A 24,228-nucleotide genomic window follows, 5' to 3' on the forward strand; every position below is an offset into this window, starting at 1 on the left:
TATTTGAAAATTACCTGGTTTCCAGCTGTGGGGAACCCTGCCTCATGTGGAATCATAAAACGCCCCGTTCTGTACGGATTTGGAACCAACGGCTCACTAATTCTCAGCAACGAGTTATGACATGACCATTCGACAAGGAGCAGGAGGACGAAGGACAACTTTATTTAGTCAACAATCATTGTGTTGAATATTGAAGGGGTTCTTCTTTACTCCGTGAAGTTGGTAGAACTTGCTTCATGGCGACTTCCAAAGCCCAGTCAACGGAATAAATTTGGGTCTCATGCTCGGAGCTGGTCACCGCCGTCTCCCACTCTAATTGATTAGAGAGATGCCATTCGTCTTTAGGTTGGAGCTCAGGCCATTCATATAGGATGTGGGCGAGGTCGGCTTTTTCGGGCTAAGACAATCGGCACTTTGGGGTGTACAGACCTGGGTACTTTAGGAACAATTTATAAGGGTTCAGAAAGGTATAAGATTACAGTTGCCTCCATGTCGCTTGCTCGATTTTCGTTAGGGAATAATGAGGGGCAGGATAAACTACTCATTCATTTCTGTAGTGAGATGTAATCTCTTGAAAAGTAACCATACGCTCCTTAGACCTTCGCAGGTGCGATTGGTCCACCGACCGGTTGACGACTTCACGGGCAAAACTGTGGCCTGCTTCGTTCTTGGGATGGGATGAGTCCGCAAGAATCCAGATAATCTGGATCTGGCGAGGTTCGAACTGATTTCCTAATGCTGCTTCGTGAATTCTGTTTTTTGCAAAATTACGCACAGCCGTTTAGGAGTCGCTGAAGATAAATTTTGCTTTGGTAATAATAATTGCAGCAGAAATTGCAGCATCTTCCACTTCTGGTGGCCTGTCATAAAACGAGGCTGCGGTGATGTCCTTGAGTTTGTTATCGACGGCTGCAACTGCAAAGACATCCTGCACTTTGTATTCGGCTGCACCCACGTATACTACCTCCGCGCAGTGTTTAAACAGTTTTTCGAGTGCTTTGGCTCTAGCGTTTCTCCTTTCCTTGTGATGAATTGGGTGCATATTTTTAGGAATGGAGTCAATATTGAGTTGCCTAAATATACCTCTACAGACCGGGTTCTCACTTGTTTGTGTTCCTTCATTAGATATACTTACATCCTTGAAGATATACTGTCCTCTCGGGTCTTCGATACACTTTTGTATTGAGCGATTCTATGGGCCTCTAATAACTCTTAGAGGGTATTGCGGAGGCCTATTTTCAGGAGTTTATCAGTCGGAGTGTACCTCGGTAAGTGCAAAGCTGCTTTGTACGATTGCCTAATCAAACAGTTTGCTTTGTCCTTCCCCGCCTTCTGTAAACTGAGGTATGGAAGGGAGTAGACAAAGTGACTGAGAACAATGGCTTGAACTTGCTTCGTGAGGTCTATTTCTTTCATCCCCCTATGTTTGTTCGCTATGAGGGGAATTAGACGGTTCGTGTGATGAATGCAAGCTGTCTGTTTACTGAGTTTGGTGGCGTTCTTGCCATTGCTTTATAAGTACATTCCTAGTATCCTGATTGTTTGAACTTCGGGTACTAGGGCGTTATTCATGCGGATTTCTATTGGGACTGGTGTATTCTTTGCTTGTCTCCCAGGTGCGCAACGCATTACAAGGAGCTCTGACTTTTTAGGAGAGCAAGACAAGGCTATATCCCCAGCCTGTTCCGAGACTATGTTATCTCCGGTTCGCAACGTGTACACTATTTCTCCGTCGCTGCCCTTCGTGGTCCACAACGTAATATCGCCAGCGCACAGGGAGTGGGACAGATTACGTACTGTCGCTAGCAGCTTGGCCATGGGTATGAGTGTGATGTCAAATAACAAGGGCGAGAGCGCTGAACCCTGCGGTGTCCAGTTGCTCCCTAAGGTGAAAGGGTCAGACTTGAGCAGCCCGAAATGAATCTCAGCTGTCCTGTTGGACAGGAAAGCCTTAATGTAGCAATGGGTTCGCTCACCGACCTGTAGGTCGGACAATGCTGCTGTAATCGCATCATGCTCGATATTATCCAATGCTTTGGGTAAATTCAAAGCGAGGATTGCACGGGTGTGTTTATTAGGTAACAGAATAACCACCGCTTCCGATATTCTGAGCATGACATCTTGTGTTGATATGTGTGGTCTGAAACCTATCATAGTGTCTTGAAAGAGATGGTGCTTCTCCATGCGTTGTTGAGTCTTCTTAAAGATAATACGCTCAAAAAGCTTCCCGAAGCAAGACGTGAGGGAGATAGGTTTCAGATTTTGAATGTCCAGGCTTTTACCAGGCTTGGGAATAAAGGGTACTTTCCAACGTCTCCAAGCAGGGGGGAGTTCTCCTTTTGTCGAGCAATGATTGAAAAGCTTCGTGATCGCCGTGACTGAGCTGTCACCTAGGTTTTTTAGTTTTATTTTTAACTCTGTCTGCCCCGGGGGCGGAGGAGGTGCGGAGTTTGTGCACTGCCACCCTAACTTCCGCTGTGGAGATCTCCTCATCCATCTCTGGTTTTGAGAATTCCGTGTACCCTAGAGGTTCTATACGACTAGACGTGTTTAAGTATATGTCTCTGAGCGCCTGTAGGAGTTCCTTATTTCCCAGCGGATGACCATAGATGATTCGCTCAACGTTTTAACTGTCTGGCCATTTACATTTTTCCGTGTCTAGTAGGAACATAAGCAGGTGCCATGCGTCTTTATAATGTAGTTGCCGTTCATCTGATCACCGGTTTTCCACCATTGCTGTTGTACTAGTTTTCGGCATATGTTTCCATGTCTTTTACCAGACGCACGATTTTGATTTTGAGTTTCTTATTGTGTTTTTGTTTGAGCAATCCTTTTTTTTAGAATCTCGTAGGCCTGCCATATATATATTAGTCTTCTATCAATGGACCGCGTCTCCGGTGTAACCGGGACTGACTCAGTTGCTGCATCGACGTCGTTCGCTAGCTGGTTAATCCAGTCGTCGAGATTTTCAACTTTCTCGGCAGTTTCTGAGCGTAGTATCCAAAATTTGTCCCAGTCTGTTACCTTAATTTTTTCCATCCCTTTGTTTTAAGGAACTAAGCCGAAATAACGCTTTCAATTAAATAGTGGCCACCATCCATGCTTTGCGCTGTGTTTTTCCACTTTCCATGTCAAATATTTTTACTTAAATTCAGATCCGAGTAGTGCCCGCCTGTACACTGTTTTCTTTCCGAGTGGCTTGCAGAGTGCCATTAAGCAGGGAGAGACCCTCATCTTTGATATAATTCCACAATGTGGTTCCTTTTGTTGTTCTTTGGTTATCTCCAACTCATGTTGCACGCGTTGAAATCCCCCACTGCTACTAGAGGTTTGGTTCCGCAGAGTCGGAGAGTCCTGTTTATGGCCTCGGGGATTGGGGGGGTGGAGTTCTTTTGGGGAGCTCTTTACATTAAGCAGGATTAAAAAACAGCTCCAGCTCATTTGTGGTACTATCTCGATGAGGAGGCCGTGTAAGCCTACTATATCAATCTTGTGCTCAATAGCTGTGTGATTCCTGTGAACCAAGACGGCTACGCGTGGGGTTTGCATTCCAAATATTTTATGAGCGTTATACTTTCTAAGTTTATTTCTGGCTGAATTTTTCTGTAGAGCGATAATGTCTGGGGCGTCGGAGTTGTCCAAATTTTGAATGCGGAGCTGCAGGTTCTCCCGCTTAGGGCGGAAACATCTGCCATTCCACTGCCATATTTTTAATTCTTTGTGGTATCCCTCCATGATGAATTACTCGCTGTATTTGAGTATTCGTGGCGGTAGGGTTGACGGGAACTACGAGGGTCTCGGCCGATTTCGCATTCGAGTTGGCCGCCAGGGTAGCCTCTCTCTGGCTTTGTCTAGCTTCCATCTGTTTTGTCTGGCTTCAATAGCCTCTATGCGCGTGGACAATGCACTCATCCACTTCTTGGTTTCGGCTCTGTTCCTGCCAATGTTAACCAGGAGTCTCTCCTCAAGCGTTTGCATAAAAGTGAATAAATCCTTTAATATGGGGGTTTTATCTGCCTCCATTACCTCAGTAGTTTTCCTTATGATTGGGGTACCGCGCTGTGGTGACGCGGCTCGAGAAGATGTCGAGGAAGGGGCAAGCGAAATAGTTTGTGCTGTAGGTGAGGTTTGAATTGCAGAAGGAGGTAACCTGTCCTTTACGGAGAGTAAGTTCTGCAACATTTTTTTTTCAATTTCTGTCATTTCCTTCTCCAGCCGTCTTAGTCGTGCCCTGAGCTCCGCGTTTTCTCTCTCTAACTGGGAGTCCTGCGGCTTCCAGCTCACCTTGTTTGGACGTTTCTTGCTGTCGGACCTCCGGAGGGGTGGAAAGGAGCTGGAGCGGCTTCTGCTGTGCCTTCGCCCTGTTCTGGAGCTCGATCTGAATTGACTTCTGCACTGGCCATGCTCTCCGCTCGCCGGTCCTTGCTGTTGCTGTCCGTGTTACCACGGGTTCTCGGTACTGGAAGTCGTCCTTCCCTTGAAGTTGCGGGGTCTCTCGAAACACTGCTTGCATTTCCTGGTGCCCTTGAAATGATCTCCATTTCACAGCATGTATTTGGGTGTGCAGTCCGGTTGTTCTTTGACGGGGTGCTAATCTCCGCACCTACGGCACAAGCCTGTCTTCTCCTTCGGGCACACGTCCGCCCTGCGTCCTGCTCGTCGGCAGTTGAAACAGGTCTCAACTTTTGCCTTGAAGGGGCAGCAGGTGTAGATCGAACCGAAGATGATTTATTTACTTTTATCGGTACGAAGGAGGTACCATTCCAAAAGAACATATTTTCAGTGCTTTTGAATAAAAATACAGTATTTTATGGGAATGTTTTATGACTGGTTATGAAGTCTTTACGGGAGACCTATGATAGTTACCCGAATAAAATTCAGCTGAGGCAAGCATCATTCTAAGAAATTGTGCATCAACCAATTACGAAATGGCACGTGACAGTTGTAACCTCGTCCTGTGCATGTTGAATGCGTCGTTGTTTCGACAGCACCAGGAAACTTTAATTCCGTACCCCGTCAAATTGGGGCTATGACCATTCACAGTTTTTGACTGGACGTATCAAAGCTGGTTGGCATTAGAGAACTTCAAAAGCAACTGCTAAGCGAGAGATCTTGGACTTCCTTTGTCTGTTTTGGGGTGACGTAAAGTTCCGACACTGAAAATATAGGCCCATATTGCAGGTAAAGCGCTTTGGCTTCTATTGTTGGCGGTCTTTGTATTCACCTGAACGAAGGATGTGAAACAAGTCAGTTCGCTTTTTTGTGGCAGTGCAGGACACATTTTGGTATACATTAGAATAACTTCTTTGTCTGCCCCGCCTCCAAGCGCCCCTGCCTAGCTGGTGTGACAACTATATTAGCTCTGAATAGAGTATATTCTAAATCCCTCGTGGCCTCAAAGCAATCACAATTGTACCGAAGGGGTAGTTCAATAGATGTATTTAAAGGTTAGTGCTAAGCACGGGGCATTCGCAGGAAAAGGCCGGGTGATCGCCTCTGCCGCTAAACAGCGCAAGAGCTGACATAGAAATCAAAAACCTATTTCCTGCTATCTCCATGTCCTGTAAGTGCCAGGAATATAAACACTATGTCATTTTCCTTTCGCCTATAGAGCGAGGTCGGTTCAAGCAAATTGTGCCGATTCGGTACATGCATAATGTAATCCATAGAGTAAAGAAAACAGGTAATGCGCCTATGCAGAATTCGGTTTTTCTGGTCCTATCGAACAAATGTCCTTCTAAAAACCATAAAAACTGCGCTAACGGACGACACACAGAAAGAAGAGATCGACCCACGCAACAATCAACAGACAAAAAAACGTAGATTTGGCAGGGATAATAAAGTTACCGAAAGAGCTATTTGCGCCTTATTTAGGGCCCATTCGTTTTCTAGCAGTAAAAATGGTAGGGTAAACAATCGAATTCACGAAAGTACACGTAAACATAGAACTGCCGATACCTATTGCTGTTCGCACTGCGCGCACTATGCTTGTTTTAGCTGCAAAGCCTGCGGCGCTTTGGGGTTGTCTCAGGCGACACTGGCCGACTGGCGTAAGCGATGGTGTCTCAGGTTACCATAGTTGTCGCGCGAACACCCGGTTCACAAAACGATTATTTTTACCGCAACAAAAACAAGGAAGGTGCAAATACGGTCAAAAAAAGAAAAACGAGAAAACGATTCAGTTCTGTTCGGTGGGGCCATCCAGGAGTACTGATAGTAAAATAGGCTTGCAGTCGGCTGCCGCGGCTGATGTCGCGCTACGTTTCGCATAAAAACTGGTGCTTGCGACGTCTTTGCAGAGATCACGAAAAGGCGATTTGGAGTGAAATGAATATTTTAACAGGCTATAATTAGTTTTTTTTTCGTTTCGGTGACTAAGGCATCATTTGCTTCTGGAAAAGCGGTGGGAGCCCTACAAAACATGAAACCTTTAGACTAAAACAAATTTGTATTTTGTCTGAATGGCCCCTTTAAAGGGACCATGCAGATAGACACAAGTTTAGTTCTTTCGAAAGATTGCCTATTGAGCATAATACTGACACCACTTTAACGCACAATTTGCTGAAATAAGTTGTGTATTTAGGAAAAAAGGCATTAACCATGCCACCCACTAGCTCATTTCCCGCAACAAAACCTATAATGCCATACCAGCCTGGTTTGCGATTGTCAGAGACTGGTGAAAGCAAACGCCAATTAGGCAGAGCTTATAAACTTTTCGAACGAACTATTCGCGCGTAAATAATTTCATACTCATCTTAGAGCAGTAAGAATTGTAGGGTAAACAGAAAATGTTACGAAAATGCACGTAAACGTTAAAGTACCGACGCGCACTGCTGTTGGTACTTGGCGCACTATGCTTTCTTTGAGCTGCACAGCAGGCCGCCGTTTTGGAGTTGTGCATGACAATGGCTGAATAGCGTAAGCGGCGTTGTCTTACGTGAACCTATTTGTCGAGCATACCCTATGTTTCAGAAAACGATTACTTTGTACCGTAACCAAAACAAGCCAGGAGCAACAGCCGTAAAAAATAAAGCCAGAGCCGGCAACCGTCCGCGGCTGACATGGCAGCGCCGTCTCGCTAGATTGACGGTAAGCAAGGCTGCACAGCCAATGATGCAGTGTGAGTTTGTTTGAATTTGCGCTCTTATAACATCATTGCTGACATCTCGAAAACACACGATATGGCGGGAAAATCTAAATGTTAACAGAAATTTAATATGTTCTAGTGAAGACGGCATCGTTTGTTGCCGGACAAGTGCAGCCTACACTCTAATAGTTGAAATCTTTCGAATAAAAAAAACTTTGTATTTTGTCTGCATTTTGTATTTTGTCCGCCCCTCCAAACCACAAGTTAACTTTACTTTCTGAATGCTGGTGTGAAAGAGCTGCTCCGTATAGTCAAAGTCGGACTTGCTTCGGGAACTGTGTACGTGTCACGCTGAGTGTAAAAGGATCTTTGAGACGGCAAAAAACGCTAATGGCGAGTCTTGGCGTCAATTTGGGCACCGGCTTCCCAGCTACTATTACTATTATTAAATAGCAGATGCATTCAAAAGCGTCATTAGTTGACGAAGGTAGCCGTAGCAGTTAAACTCAAGTCGGCGCTTCCTCAAGACGCCATAATACAGGTAGCGCTCTAAGACAGTAGTCTGAGTGCGTCCTAATGAGTTGACGCAGAAGATGGAAGTTGCAGAGGGTAGTCGAGGGCGTTTCCAAGGTACCAAATGCTTTTTCATTACTATGTGTACGTGCTATAGTAGGAAAAACCACGAAGCTTCATTTGCGACGTCAGGAACTACGTGCAATGGCTACGACCATTCCTCGTAAAATGGTAACTAGTTTTTTGAGACCAACTACTATCATCTGTACTCATATTCGTCGCAAGATTGTGTTCTTGCATTGTGTCAGAAGGAAAACAGGAAGAATTGGAACGTGGGAATAAGGATGGCGGGGAAAAGGATCTGAACTATGTTACCTAAGTTTCATTAGAACAAGGACTGCTTATGTATACGTTCTGCGGGTTCTGGACGGTGTTTCTTTTTTACACACTTTGAAATGAGCCCGAGGCAGCGAAAACCACAATGAAGTACTACAATTCGAAGATTTGTTACAGTGCCCTAACTACCCGGTTACTTGAAAATGAGTCTTCCAGCGTGAGCATGACCTGAGGCATACAGAATAAAGGGGAATATAATTAAGTGGGTCTGCGATTCTAACTGCGTCGTACAGAATGAGAATTCAACAGCCGTCCGCGACGCCCCCGCAGAGCATATACTTCGCAATAAAATGGAGACGTAGCGAATGCGTTGTGACCTTTGAATGAGAAACTACTGCCACGCAACCATTGCCGTCGCCACAGGCCGGCGCTCGTCAGCGCCCCAAGAAGTGCTTTCTTTGTAGTTTTCACAATGTGACCAAACAATCGACCAAACACCAGTTTTAACATTACGTAGAGGCCACTTGTAGACTACATATTGTAACATATCGTAGACTACAAGCCCAGACAAACCGATCAACCCACCTAAAACTGACTCTACCCCGGTGACGTTTACCACAGCGTAGTTTATTACCCAGCTGTTTCATTCACAAGTGCATCTGATATTTCACATGGATAATGCCCTATTTATTAGAAATAATGACAAGTGGCGCAAGTCGTTTTGGCGTTTACGTTCTTGAAAGCTTCTTCAGCTACTGTATACGATATCATTGGCATTTCTTGCAAAGCAAACCATGCAAGACTCTCTCACTGAATGACTAAGAAAGATGCAGATAACATCGGTATCAAAAAGATTTCAAAATATGCAAAATGCAAGACCAAATGATCGCGTTCCAACTATTTTTTGTTAAGAAAATCTTTTGCTTCAATTGAAGGCACTCAAATCGGTACAATTATATTCCGATAGAGTTCTCATGCGAGAGCCTTTAGTGTACAGCGAAAAATATCGCCGAATGGGAATATTTTAACACAATTACTGTGTGCTGATTCGGCGCACGGCTCACGCCCCCGTCCCCTTCCCCTTCTAACCAAAATGAAAGTTCTTTGGTAGTCTTCGCACGAATAGTTTCGTTTTTTAAGGGATGTTTTTGTACAGTCTGCGTGCTGTGTTGCCACTAGAAACCCGCAAAGGTCACTAGGGCGGGGGGGGGCAGCCTAGATACAAAGCTATATGTTTCTCGATCTGTAAGGCTGGAAAGGGTGATATTGGACGTGCCGCGCTCCAGTAGTTGCGAACAAGGAGACATGACAGAAATATTACCCGGTGTGCCTGACAATCTTCCCATTGTTGTAATCGAAATAGGTAATATAAAATCAGAAGTACCTTTCAGTTCTTGCGACGTCGGAGTGCGTGGGGCGTTCCAATTATTGCCATCGCTGCTTCCTATACACACAAACAAGTGTGAAATTTATACTGGTGCATGTGTAAAGTACTACATTCAGATTAGACTACTGTGTAACGCCCACGTTGCTCAGTCGTTAGCTCTGCAGTCAACAACGTATTTCCTCAAGTGTACTCACATGAATCGGCTAACGTGGACGTCGAGCAACGGGTAAAACTCTATGTGCCACAGAAAAACCCTTTTACAGAGTTCGAAAACAAAAAAGTACTTTATTTCAAATCAAAACACGCTGATCATAATAGTTGTCCGGGGAAGTCGGAAGATCCGTCCGCTATACTCCGGGCGCGTCTCCTTTGTGGGAGCCACGGGAATTTGTTTCGACGGTCCATGCATTGGCGTGTTCAACAAAGGCAATCCGTTTTCGTTCTCCTGCACTGTGTGTCAGAATAATACAGAATAGCGCAATTTATTTTATACATAACGCTGGCTATTCTATGACGCCCCGTTTTGAGGGCGAAAAAGAAGCGCGCCCAATTCACGATCGGGCTGGTGCGGAGCTACCGAAGCCGGGTTGCAGGAATCTCCCGAAGGTGGCACTGCGTTTTGCTGCCTGCGTGCAGGCCTCCTAGCAGTGACCGACGCATATAAAGCTCCTTTATTGCAGTTTTGATGGCATGCAGCGCCATCTCGCATCCGACGCGTCTGGGTAGCGGGAAAGCTGACGACCCTGACCGCCTTCCATGTGTTTTCGAATCAAATTGAGAGAAAGTTGATTGTACGTAATGTAATCGGGTTGTGGTGCGTTTACGTTACTGCATATAGAATTACATGGTCCATAAAATAGTTTCAAAGACTAAACAAAACATTACCCGCTACAACAAGCCAATTTAAAGAATTTCTTTAGGCGGATCAGTATCGCCAGGCAAGTAGTTTTACTTCTTTGAGATAATATTCGTTGTTTCTTGCGGCCGACAAAGGAATGTTCAGAAATCGCATAAACGCCGAACGTTTCTCTCCTATAGCTTGAGGTAATTGCAAAACGTTGCCTTAGCGGGAGTATGCCAACGGACGCGAGAAGCGCAGCCAACCCAGCTGACACTGCTGGCATGGCTCCGCCTTGAAAATGAGTCGAAATGTTGTTTGATACTTTTGCAAACTAGATGATGCTTGCTAGCAAAGGTGGTTGTGGTTCGTTTCCCCGACCTCCGGCGTCGATCAGGAACCCAATCGCCCTGGCTCCGGTTGCTTTAGCAGGAGGCTGGCAGGGTGATGGTGTTGAAGTTCTTGGAGACGGCGGTCGAATTAACGAATTCAAGGCTTTGGGGTTGATTAAACGAAGCGAAGAGTTTATATACAGCTATTTACAGTAGGATAGCAGGGTACATGAGCAGTAAAAGGGAAAACTTTAAACTTCAGCCAGTCGCTAGCTCCAAGTGCGCACAAATCATTTGAGCTTCTCAACGTCGCCTAACTCTCCTATCCTCGGAGAGTACACAAACCGCTCGAGAAACGACAGCCGAGACTCTGCCTCGCCGCAAGATCCGTCTAGTTGCCCGGTATGGCGCTGTACCCTAAACGTGCGACGCGATCTTAACCTCTAGCCTAGGGAGCTCCCAAATCCCAACCTAGCTTTAACAGTCGAGACTCCTTGTCCCGCCGGGAACTGCCCACCTCAGCGCTCAGACAAGAACGATTTCTAACGGCCAAGTTCGGTCTTATAACACCTCGAGATCGCACTATCTCGGGAACGCCCCTGTAGCGTTCGTACACGCGCAAGGGAGTGCCCAAATCCACGTAAACAGCTGTCACTCAGCGCGCTAGGAAATATTCAATGAGGCGCCGCCATCTTTGGGTCAACGGCACGATCGCGGACGAGCAAGTGCGCGCGAGAGCGGAAGCGCATGTGTGGGGTGAGAGCGAAAGGCGGCGACAGTGCACTGTGCCAACCGGGGCGCGTTTTCAATGGTGTCTCGCGCGGCGCGCGCTTCGACGCCGGTAATTCCACATCCTCCGCGCGTCACGTCGCCGATTCTCGGAAATCGGCGGCCCGTCTGCGTTCTCAATGGGGGATTACCCCGGTGGTATTCGGTTGGCCTGACAATCCGTCTCCCTTGCGCGCCGTGACGAATTGGTGACAGCTGCGGCGTAGAGTCCGCAGTGGTGAGCCCCCAGACAGAGTGGCAGGTTCTCACGCGCAGCCCGGGCGCCCAGCCGTTGATCTCTTAAGTGGACCTTACACTTGCTTAACATTTTACGCCGCACAATTTACGAACTCAGTGTACATGTATAGTAGCGAGTAGGTGAGGTAACAACAATAACTAATCAAATAAAGCAAAACAAAGGCGTGAAACAAGCACCAAATCGCATATTCACTGCATGCAGAAATGTGTGCCCAATTTCTTACGTAACACAACACCCGCGCATACACGCTGCGCGTGCTAAATATTTATGTACGATCATGACACACAGTGTTCGTTATCTTCTAGTGCACGGGACAGCTACCAAAGGCCCGCGGTCTGAATGTGGACAGCAGGGTTGTTTCATGCGCGCCGCAAGCACGTCGTCAGTACCAGCCCTACCCCTGCTACTAACAATCCGAACTCCGACACGCCCATTTTGACCTCCACTCAAGTTGGACAGCGAAGCCAGAACAGATAATTGATCGTTTCCAGTTTCATTCTACCCCATCTTAAAAATTCGTCAGACTATTGTCTAATATTTACAACTGTTATCGGACATTCGCGGATTTTTTCTCTTTGCCTTCAAAGCCCTCCTCAGCATTTCACGCAATTTTCCATCTAGCCCTCCACTATGTCGGCTTGATACAACTCAGCCCTACACTTAAAAACGTTGTAAAACCATTATTGAAGCCTATTATGAACAAAAGGAGGATATATGATGCAAGAGCATAAATAAATGAAGTGCGAGCAAACACGAAAATAGAACGGCCACTCAGTTCGCCCGACCACTTTGTTTTTCGGCTACTACTTTCGTAATCAAAAGAGTGATTTAACCTTTATGAACGTGGTTGCATTTTTTCACTGAGCAAGGCAAATACAGGCCAGCTAGCTCTGCACTACATATTCCTAATGGTGATGCGAACCAGCATTGTTTATGAAGCGCGCGCCTAAGTGCCCAGGTTCACAAGAGCGCGGCGAACCAGAGTAGATGACCTTGTAGTCTGCCGTACTCGCTGACTTTTACTCACGATCATCGCGCATTGCTTCAATGTTTTATTTTTTATGGCCTGCTGCTGAAAAGCCTTGTCAACAATTAATATCAGTTTAAACAAAAGGGCTCTCTTGAAATTCCACTGAATTCTATTTTCAATTGTATTAGTTTCAACAAGAGGCTGTTACTTCAAATTTCTTTGAACACTACCGTCGATTGGTGACCCTGGGGCTGGCAGAGCACCGTCACCGTTTCAGCACATTCGTCGACGCTGTAAACGTATTTAGCGCTGCAAATGTTTTTTACAACGCCAAGTTGATCGCCAGAAGAGATCGGACGCGTTGAAGATGGGCTGTGGACTATATCCCCAAATACTCGGGAATATCCAGCTCACTTTGCTTCCGTGAATCACAGGATCCCTGTACTTGTGAATGATGAAAAGTAAAGTTTCCAATATTGCAGAATATATTTTGTCACTTCAAACAGGCGAATGCGTATGGAACAATGGCTTATTGCCTGTTAAGAGAAAGCATCGTATGAGGTCCAAAAGCTGGCCTGGCTGGTATACAACATCGCCGAATAACGTGAGATGTTGTATTAGAGATTTTCAACCATGCTAGGCGATGGTCCCTGGGACACAAACAGCATTTCTTCACCACACAAGAATTTGGCCACCCTTGTTGAGTATACTCGCTAAAAATTCTTCCAATGAATATACAAGCACACAATCGGCCTCCAGGCACTCGTTAGGCATGGCTGGAGATCTTAGGTAGAGTTTTTTGTCCTGCAGTGTACACAACCAGGCATAAGATAAAGACAAAGAAAGAAAAGCGAAGCCATCCAACGAGCAATTTTTATTAACAGATTTCCTTACAAATCAAAAAAAAAAAGTTGACATTTTTACATTTCAATTCGGTACTCTAAGAGCCACAACTGGCTACATTATATTAGCTTCATAAATATAAATACGCAACCCAAGAAGAGTTATTGCCCGAGTAGTGAATGACATGCCTACACATGCGTGCAGTTTTCATGTATTCATTTTGTTACCACTGCAATAGCAAATTTAGGAAATTAAAAATTAAAACGAGTCACTGTTACGTGCAACCGGATGATAATTTATCTAATTTTGCTTTGGCTTGCTTCATTCTAATAAATGTTGTTACACCCTACAATATTCTTTTCGCGTAATCAATAAGACCAAGGATGAAATGTGCGAGTGAATGCAGAGCAGTTTTATTGTTTTTGTTACAGCATATTTCCTCCCAAAACAAACGGCCCCTTCCGTTTAAAACACGATGCCGTCTCCTGGTAAGTACCAGTAACTGTATACACTGCTTTCTGGTCACTAATATATTGCCCTGAACGTTCATATTTTCTTAAATTGCCTATTTTTGAGTGCGAATATTGAAGTTCTCCAGTCTGCCCGTGATTCTCTAATCTAAATACAAAGGAGCCCTCCAAAGTCACTGTATAGGAAAAGTCGCATTTCTGCAAAAGAAAAAAAAAACATTCCTGAGTAAGTTTCGCAAAAAAGTATTTACGTACTACAGTAGACTACAGTTTGGTGTCTCGTCTCCAATATACAGTGCGCTCAATCTTTGTTTAACCACATAAACAACCTGCCAAACTGTAAATTCTACTCACCAATATTACGTCTTCCGTCAGAGTGAAAGCAACGGTAACGAAATTTTAAAGAAAAAGCTCACCAAACAAAGACATAACGTGAAAGAAAACAGCAGATGATTACTTGCAAGAGAAAGCCAGAGAAACTTTTCCGCGTTTTTATTTTAGAACGAACCTGGAAACCTCACGTATAAATGAGTTCAGAACCCACGTGACCCACATTAATGGAGTATTTGAGAGTGAACTTTTTGTGCATTGTTTGTTGAATATCCTACCATAAAAATGTGGCACCCTGACTTCCCTAATTACATCGCCTTTCCGAAAATTGCTTGCCGAGTGTATTTGCACTTCATAATTAGTGGGGATCGCTCTCCGAAGAATTCTAGGCAAAGAGAACAAGAGGCACTGTGTTTATGGAGATATACAAATATATATATATATATATAAATATATATATATATATATATATATATATATATATATATATATATATATATATATATATATATATATATATAAATATATATATATATATATATATATATATATATATATATATATATATATATATATATATATATATATATATATATATATATATATATATATTTATATATATATATATATATATATATATATACTTTGATTGCTAGAAGGGCTGTCTTTGGTTGCCGTAGCAAATAGTAAAAAATGGGTATAGCTTCTGTTCTGATTCTGATTTTAGGGTTTAACGCGCCGACGCAGCGCAGGCGATGAGGCGCGCCGTAGTGGAGGGCTCCGGATTAATTTTGACCACCTGGGGATCTTTAACGTGCGCCGAAATCTCGTACACACGGGCGTTTTTGCTTTTCGCCTCCATCAGAAAAGCGGCCGCCGCGGCCGGGAATCGAACCCGCGACTTCGTGCTCAGCAGCGCAACGCCTTAGCCACTGAGCCACCGCGGCGGGTGGGTATAGCTTCTAACAAAACTGTTTATTGGTCGACGTTTCGATCGGATGCCGATCTTTCTCAAGACAACATTTCGCATTTCTGTGCACGTATTTATAAGCTCGTCGTCCAACGACGCCGAAAAAAGAGAGAGGGGGGATTTGGGGAGAAAGGTAGCAACAAACACGCTCTCGGCGAGGTGAGGTAAAGGTTTGCAAAAAAGAGAGAGAGAAAAAAAAGCAAAACAAAGACAAACCTAAACATGCAGAAAAGAGAGAGGAGTACACAACTCTTTCACGAACACTGTCCTCCGTCGTTCGTCAGCTTGTAGAACGAGTGACTAGCAGCGCCCGCTTCAAGGGGGGCCGCTCTGCTTAAGAAACGAAAGCGCAAAGCAGTAACAGGGACGCTCTCACACCATCACTGGGAGGCAAAGAATTCTAATGGTCACTGACCTTACGGGAAGAGTTAACAGAAAGCGGGCGCAGCCGCACACATATCTCAGTGACGCCAACCCCACAAAACAAACAGGCAGGCTCGTTAAGAGTGTAGGTACGATCTCCGCACTGTGGCTCAAAGCATGCACGATTCCGCCTACCGGCAGGACGGGCGAGCGCCATTCATCATTCTTAGCTCTATTCTTCTGCCCTGCCCGGGCAGCCGACAGGGTCGTCCCTGACCATGAACCAGGGAGAAGGAGCTTAACTAATCCTCTAACCGCACACGGGAGTCGCGCGGGTCCTGTGTTGGAGTAAACGGCGGCGGGCCCCTCGATGTTGTTTGTGGCATATGCCGCCTGTGCGGACACCGCAGGAAGGGAATAAATAAAATAAGAATAGCTTGATTATTTGTTTAAACGACACAGAGACTTACAATTTAGATAGGGGATTATTCTGCAGCCAGATTATCGACAGCATGTATAGACGACATAATGCCCGGGCTCACATTCATTCCTGCCTTTACGGAGCTGAATTTGTAAATAATGTAAGATTTACGTTGTTCGCGTTCTCTTGTAGTAGAAAATCCACTCTGTAAAAGTGTGACCCTGATGGAGTCGAACGGGTGGTTTTCGGAGTTAATATGGCATGATAAGGGTAGATCCGGGAGTGAACGAACATGTGCGCGATGGTTGTTGAAGCGCATGCGGAATGCCGTGTCCGTCTGGCCAATGTATTGGATGCCACAAACACCGCACTCCAGAAGGTACACCACATTAGAAGAGTCGCAGTCGAGTGTCGCGTGAATTAGATGCTTGAAATTTGAGTTGGTGCTTTCTGCCACCGTGGTTGTCTGCATGTGTTTACATACGCGGCACACTGCCTTTCCGCATGGTCGACACCCACCCTTGGGTGCCCTCTCAGTTTTGGCGTGTACAAGGTAATCTTTAATATTTTTGGGGCGCCTGTATACGACCCGAGGAGGGGTGGGGAAGATTTTCGAAAGCCGTTCACTCTGTTGTAGCATGTTGAAGTGCTTTTTCAAGATTTTGTTTATGTTTGGGGAGTTGCCCCCGAATGTCAAAACTAGGTTGCCTCTCCCCTTCTGGTTTAGTTCCTTTTCATGGTGCAGCAACTCTTGGCGATCAAGGTTGACCGCTTTGCAACTAGCGTCGTTGACTATGGGTGGTGGGTATTGTTGCTTCGCGAGTACATTGCGCAAGTTTTCTGCGTTTGCCTCGAAGTCCTCGGTGCAGGAACAAATTCTCCTAAATCGGTGGGCTTGCGAGTATGGAATACTCGTTTTGCAGTGGCGCGGATGACAACTGTCGAAGTGCAGATACTGCTGCCTATCGGTAGGTTTTTTGTACACGGTAGTGATCAGTTCTCCTTTGTCTGTATTTATATGCACGTCAAGGAAATTGATTTCCGTGGTTGAATAGGTATAAGTGAATGCGATGCTTGGATGGGCCTTGTTGAAACACTCGATGAAGTCGATTAAGTCATCCTCCGTACCGGTCCAAATAAGGAATACATCGTCCAGAAAGCGTTTGTAAAAGAATGGCTTAATTTCACGGGTTGATACAAATTTTGTTTCGAGATCGTTCATGAATATATTAGCGTAGTTGGGTGCCATTCGAGTACCCATCGCAGTGCCGTTTATTTGTAGGTAATACTGATTGTGGAATTCAAAGCTATTTAATTCAGCTCCGCACCACACAGACATTGGAAATTCCAAAATTACACCCCCAATTCCACCCTGCAAGTCGAAAGAAATGTCAAAAACTCAAAAGAACATAGATCAAAACATAATTAACCTCTCCGGGGTACAGCTTACTATTCATGAGCGGTCGTTAATCTCACGCGGGTTGACATTTTGCCCAAGTACCGGCCGATACAATGAGTTTAGCTTGCTGAAAGATCTGGACAATTTTTCACGAAATTTACGCCTAGAAGAATATTTTTTCGATAAGCCGGACAAAGAGCGCACTGCCCCAACCTCCGTCAATGTAGGGCGGCAGTGGACACTGAAATCAGAGCGGGAAAAACACTTGGACTCGTACATTGAGGCCGTTCAAAGAGACGTCCTGCGGGCTTATAACGCTCGCGAACCAGGGGCCCAGAACCTTTCTAAAGAGGAGCGCGAGGCACTTAAGGCACTGGGTGATCGAGCAGACATTGTCATAAAACCGGCCGATAAAGGTGGAGGTATTGTAATACTTAGTAAACCAGACTACATTCAAGAAGGCCACCGTCAGTTAAATAACGAATTTTTCTACCAAAAACTTGACGCGGATCCAACTGTTGAACATCAGGAAATAATAACAACAACACTAAATAATATTGTCCAAATTGGGGAAATAGAGCCACGCCTCTGTAAAGCACTTACAGCAGCACACGCAACGCCAGGAAGGTTTTACATGCTGCCTAAAGTTCATAAAGAAGGGAACCCTGGTAGGCCAATAATATCGGGAAGTGGCACTCTCACCGAACAAATATCAAGCTACATAGACTCCCTGATTAGGCAAATACCCGCTACCCATTCGTCGTATCTTCGTGATACTAACCACTTCCTACGGGAAATCGACAACATAAAAATCCCTGATGGTGCCTTCCTTGTAACTCTAGATGTAACTTCTCTGTACACAAATATACCTCACCGAGATGGGATTGAAGCCCTGGTTGAATCCGATAGCATACAGCGGGACCATGAGTCGCCAAGCCCACAAGTCATTGAAACTTTGACCAAGCTAGTGCTGGAATTAAATAGCTTTGAATTCCACAATCAGTATTACCTACAAATAAACGGCACTGAGATGGGTACTCGAATGGCACCCAACTACGCTAATATATTCATGAACGATCTCGAAACAAAATTTCTATCAACCCGTGAAATTAAGCCATTATTTTACAAACGCTTTCTGGACGATGTATTCCTTATTTGGACCGGTACGGAGGATGACTTAATCGACTTCATCGAGTGTTTCAACAAGGCCCATCCAAGCATCGCATTCACTTATACCTATTCAACCACGGAAATCAATTTCCTTGACGTGCATATAAATACAGACAAAGGAGAACTGATCACTACCGTGTACAAAAAACCTACCGATAGGCAGCAGTATCAGCACTTCGACAGTTGTCATCCGCGCCACTGCAAAACGAGTATCCCATACTCGCAAGCCCACCGATTTAGGTGAATTTGTTCCCGCACCGAGGACTTCGAGGCAAACGCAGAAAACTTGCGCAATGTACTCGCGAAGCAACAATACCCACCACCCATAGTCAACGACGCTATTTGCAAAGCGGTCAACCTTGATCGCCAAGAGTTGCTGCACCATGAAAAGGAACTAAACCAGAAGGGGAGAGGCAACCTAGTTTTGACATTCGGGGGCAACTCCCCAAACATAAACAAAATCTTGAAAAAGCACTTCAACATGCTACAACAGAGTGAACGGGTTTCGAAAATCTTCCCCACCCCTCCTCGGGTCGTATACAGGCACCCCAAAAATATTAAAGATTACCTTGTACACGCAAAAACTTAGAGGGCACCCAAGGGTGGGTGTCGACCATGCGGAAAGGCACGGTGCCGCGTATGTAAACACATGCAGACAACCACGGTGGCAGAAAGCACCAACTCAAATTTCAAGCATCTAATTCACGCGACACTCGACTGCGACTCTTCTAATGTGGTGTACTTTCTGGAGTGCGGTGTTTGTGGCATCCAACACATTGGCCAGACGGACACGGCATTCCGCATGCGCTTCAACAACCATCGTGCACATGTTCGTTCACTCCCGGATCTACCCTTATCATGCCATATTAACTCCGAAAACCACCCGTTCGACTCCATCAGGGTCACACTTTTACAGAGTGGATTTTCTCCTACAAGAGAACGCGAACAACGTGAATCTTTCATTATTTACAAATTAAACACCGTAAAGGCAGGAATGAATGTTAGCCCGGGCATTATGTCATCTATACATGCTGTCGATAATCTGGCTGCAGAATAATCCCCCATCTAAATTGTAAGTATCTGTGTCGTTTAAACAAATAATCAAGCTATTCTTATTTTATTTATTCCCTTCCTGGGGTGTCCGCACAGGCGGCATATGCCACAAACAACATCGAGGCGCCCGCCGCCGTTTACTCCAACAAAGGACCCGCGCGACTCCCGCGTGCGGTTAGAGGATTAGTTAAGCTCCTTCTCCCTGGTTCATGGTCAGAGACGATCCTGTCGGCTGCCCGGGCAGGGCAGAAGAATAGAGCTAAGAATGATGAATGGCGATCGCCCGTCCTGCCGGTAGGCGGAATCGTGCATGCTTTGAGCCACAGTGCGGAGATCGTACCTACACTCTTAACGAGCCTGCCTGTTTGTTTTGTGGGGTTGGCGTCACTGAGATATGTGTGCGGCTGCGCCCGATTTCTGTAAACTCTTCCCGTAAGGTCAGTGACCATTAGAATTCTTTGCCTCCCAGTGATGGTGTGAGAGCGTCCCTGTTACTGCTTTGCGCTTTCGTTTCTTAAGCAAAGCGGCCCCCCTTGAAGCGGGCGCTGCCTGTCACTCGTTCTACAAGCTGACGAACGACGGAGGACAGTGTTTGTGAAAGAGTTGTGTACTCCTCTCTCTTTTCTGCATGTTTAGGTTTGTCTTGGTTTTGCTTTTTTCTCTCTCTCTCTCTTTTTTGCAAACCTTTACCTCACCTCGCCGAGAGCGTGTTTGTTGCTACCTTTCTCCCCAGATCCCCCCTCTCTCTTTTTTCGGCGTCGTTGGACGACGAGCTTATAAATACGTGCACAGAAGTGCGAAATGTTGTCTTGAGAAAGATCGGCATCCGATCGAAACGTCGACCAATAAACAGTTTTGTTAGAAGCTATACCCATTTCTTACTATATATATATATATATATATATATATATATATATATATATATATATATATATATATATATATATATATATATATATATATATATATATACAGAAAGAAAGGCCGGCAGTCTACAACACCAAAAAGGGCATAGGGGAATGGTTAGACTATTTTTACCGTTAGTGACGTTACATTAATATAAAAAAATACATGCGAAAAAAAGAAAGAAAAACACGTGCCCAGAGTGGGGACCAAACCCACGCGTTTCGATTGGATCTCGAATGCCTTACCAATTCGGCTATCTGGGCGACTGTGTTCTCCTTCACTTTCTGGGGTATTTTATTTACTACAACTGTATCTGACGCTTGAGGGTGGTAGCCACAGCATCTCGGACTACGATGGGAGAAGGGAACATTCTTTTCAACCCCCGGGGCGTGACGCGAACGTCTACAGCCTGTCATAAGCGGGTAACTGCCGGAAAACCCTCTTATGCTACCTTGGCATCAAGGCTGCCAGAACCGAGGTCCTCGATAAGCTTTCGCACGATAATAGGGTTTGGAAATGAGGGGCTCGTTAGGAAATACAGAAAGAAAGGCCGGCAGTCTACAACGCCAAAGAGGGCATAGGGGAATGGTTAGACTATTTTTTACCGTTAGTGACGTTACATAATTTTTTTTATTAATTACATGAGAAAGAACGAAAGAAAAACACGCGCCCACAGTGGGGACCGAACCCATGCCTTTCGATTAGATCTGGAATGCGTTACCAATTCGGCTATCTGGGCAACTGTGTTCTCCTGCACTTTCTGGGGTATTTTATTTACTGCAACTCTATCTGACGCTTGAAGGTGGTAGCCAGCGCCACTCAGACTACACGGGCAGAAGGGGACCTTCTTTTCAACCCGCGGGGCGCGACGCGAATGTGTACAGCCTCTCATAAGCGGGTGACTGGCGGAGAACCCTTTTATGCTACCTTGGCATCAAGGCTGCCAGAACCGAGGCTCTCGCTAAGCTTTCGCACGATAATAGGGTTTGGAAATGAGGAGCTCGTTATATATATGAGGAAGACCTGTCTCAGGTCGAAACGTTGAAAATAAAGTCTCCGAAGAGCGTACTTCTACTTTGTGCGTATATATATATATATATATTTATATTTGTATATATATATAAATATATATACTCGGTCTCCGCGGCTTTGGTTCTAATTGTTTGTCTGCTGCCTGTGCCCTTTTGAAATTCTGTGACTTCTCTGTCTGTCAAGAATAAACCCCTTTAATTTTGGTTGAGATTGCGCAGTCCCTCATGAAGCTCTGGACCTAGCCCCTGGAGACGTTTTCCGCTGCCGTCCACTCTTTACCCACTGGTAAAGAGTGCTGGTAACAGCCGCACGCTTATTAGTAACTGGTCCTTGGATGAAGTTTGCTGCGGCAGGGTAAATCTATCGGCTGACATCAACAGTTGAACATAGGATAGAGACTGGATCGCTACCGCCACTACAAAACGCGTGATCGGATTTAACAAGAACTGTGTTTTATTGGTGATAATGTGGACGAATTGCTTAAGCGAGGCGTCATTTGGCCCTTCCACATTCCCTGGACGCCTTCTGCAGTTCTTGTAAACAAGATGCATGGTACCATAAACTTGTCCGTGGGCTATCTGCGGCTCGATAGGATTAACACGAACGTTGGCTGCCGTCTGTCGCGTATTGATGGCGCTCTTGTCTGTTTTCAGGAAGCCTAATTTTGCTCGTCACTCAACTTGCACTGGGGGTACTGACAGGTACCCATGGTTGAGGCTGATAGCGCAAAGGCGGTTTGCATAACACCTGACGGACCCCATGAGTTCAATGTCATGTCATTCGGCCTTTCTAAGCCGCCCCTCACTCTCGAATCTCTGAAGGAGAGTATTTTTTTTCAAACCTAAATATTAAGCATGTATATGCTACCTTGATGACATCGTCATTTTTTATATGGATTTTGAGACACATTTACGCCACCTGGACCAAGTTTTGACTTGTCTTCCCGATGCAAAGGTGCAGCTGAACATCAAGAAATGTCAATTCGCCGCTCGGAGGCACACGGTTTTGGGCCACGTTATTTCAAAAAATGAGTTGTAACAGACATGTCAAAGCTTAAGGTAGTTGCAGAGTTCCGAAAGCCAACATCTATGAATCCCCAGCGGAGCTTCCTTGGCCTGTGTTCTTAGTTCAGGAACTTTGTCCAGAACTTTGCTACCATCGTGAACCATCGACGCAACTTCTCTCTGCTACCTCTAGAGACCTCACTACATGGTCCCCTGAGAGTGAAAACGCGTTCGTGACGTTCCCTAAACTTGTTAGGTCGCCACCTATTCTATGCCATTTTGACCCCAACGCACCCAGTGAGGTTCATACTGATTCCAGCGGGGTCGGTCTTGGCGCATGTGATTTTTCAGCGAAAACCAGGCTTTCACGAGTACGTTGACGCTTACACCAGCCGTACCTTTACCAAGGCTGAGTAAACTACTCCGTTACGGAAAGAGAGTTCTTGGCCATTGTTTGGGCACTAGACAGCTTCCGAGTTTAGTTTTCCGAGTTTCCGAGACAACTTCCGAGCTTACAGACCACCATGCGCTCTGCTGGTGGTCCAGATTAAAAGATCTGTCTGGGTGGCTAGCTCGGCGGGCTTTACGGCTATAATCGCACAATATAAGTGTCATATATTGGTCTGTCCGCAAACATTTGGACGCTGTTACCCTATCCTATTCTCCAGTGTCACCAGAGGCTAACTGCATCCTGCCTGACGATGCTGTTTTGTCCCCTCTTTCTTTCACTTACATGCATTCTGAACAGCGCAAGGAGCTTAGCATTGTTTCACTCATCACTTTGCTCTAAGACGCCTCCCGTACTAAACTGATTGGGACCTGCGCAAAAAGGGTGCGCAATTTGCACATCGTGATGGGTTGCTGTAACTGCGGAAGTACCTCAACAATGGGATAAAGCGGCTGATCGTATTTTCTCTGTATCTTCGCCCCGGCATATGGGCTTCGTTTTATTCCCAAGCGTCGCCTGCCCACGTTGGCTTGTTAAAAACGTAACACCGTGTACGTCTCCGGTATTAATGGCTTGGTATTTACAACTTTGTACGGAAGTACGTTAGGTCATGCACTACCTGCCACCATCGCAAGTCTCCGCCGTGCTACTCAGTGGATCCAGTGCAGCCGCTTGCATGCCCAGAAAAATCATTCCGCCGTGTTGGTATTGACCCGTATGCAATTTTGCCCAGCTCAGTCACCGGCTTCAGATGGGCTATAATTGCCGTCGATAACCTGACGTGATATCCCGAAACTGCTTCACTGCCAGCCACCACAGAAGAAGATGTCAACTCTTTCATCATACGGCGCTTTATTCTGTGGCATGGGGCACCTCATGAGCTCCTCACCGACAGGGGACGTGTTCTTTTGTTATACGTGTTTTGTGCCCTCCTTGATTAGTGTCGTGTTCTCCATCGCACCAGTACAGAGTACTGTGCACACACAAACGGCCTCGCGGAGCCCTTCAAGAACCCTCGGCGAAATGCTGTCGATGTACACTTCATCGGGTCACAACCACTGTGCCCTTGTGTTGCCGTACTTGTATGATGCATACAATACAGCCATACAATCCACGACAGGTTTCTTGCACTTTTTCCTGTTGTATGTTCGTGCGCCGTCATGCACCCTTGATACTTTTCTCCTCTATCGACCGGATTGCTCCGACTGCTTAGAAGCTTCTTAATCTGCCAATTACGCAGAAGAAGGCCCCTAGCTTGCAAGGCCCTTGCAGCTAAAATCTCGACATGACGACGCAGCTACACACCCACCGTATTCACCAGGATCTACG

General features: G+C 45.6%; 1 non-coding gene across 1 annotated transcript; it reads right to left on the reverse strand.

The window, feature by feature from the left end:
* Positions 1-20,606: 20,606 nt before the first annotated feature.
* On the reverse strand, positions 20,607-20,678 carry Trnag-ucc (transfer RNA glycine (anticodon UCC)). The gene has a single exon. It is a non-coding gene; the product is annotated as a tRNA-Gly (tRNA).
* Positions 20,679-24,228: the final 3,550 nt, after the last annotated feature.

The sequence above is a fragment of the Haemaphysalis longicornis genome, unplaced genomic scaffold (assembly GCF_048455015.1).
Source record: "Haemaphysalis longicornis isolate Haplotype H1 unplaced genomic scaffold, Haemaphysalis longicornis Haplotype H1 scaffold_6, whole genome shotgun sequence".
NCBI classification, from domain to species: domain Eukaryota; kingdom Metazoa; phylum Arthropoda; class Arachnida; order Ixodida; family Ixodidae; genus Haemaphysalis; species Haemaphysalis longicornis.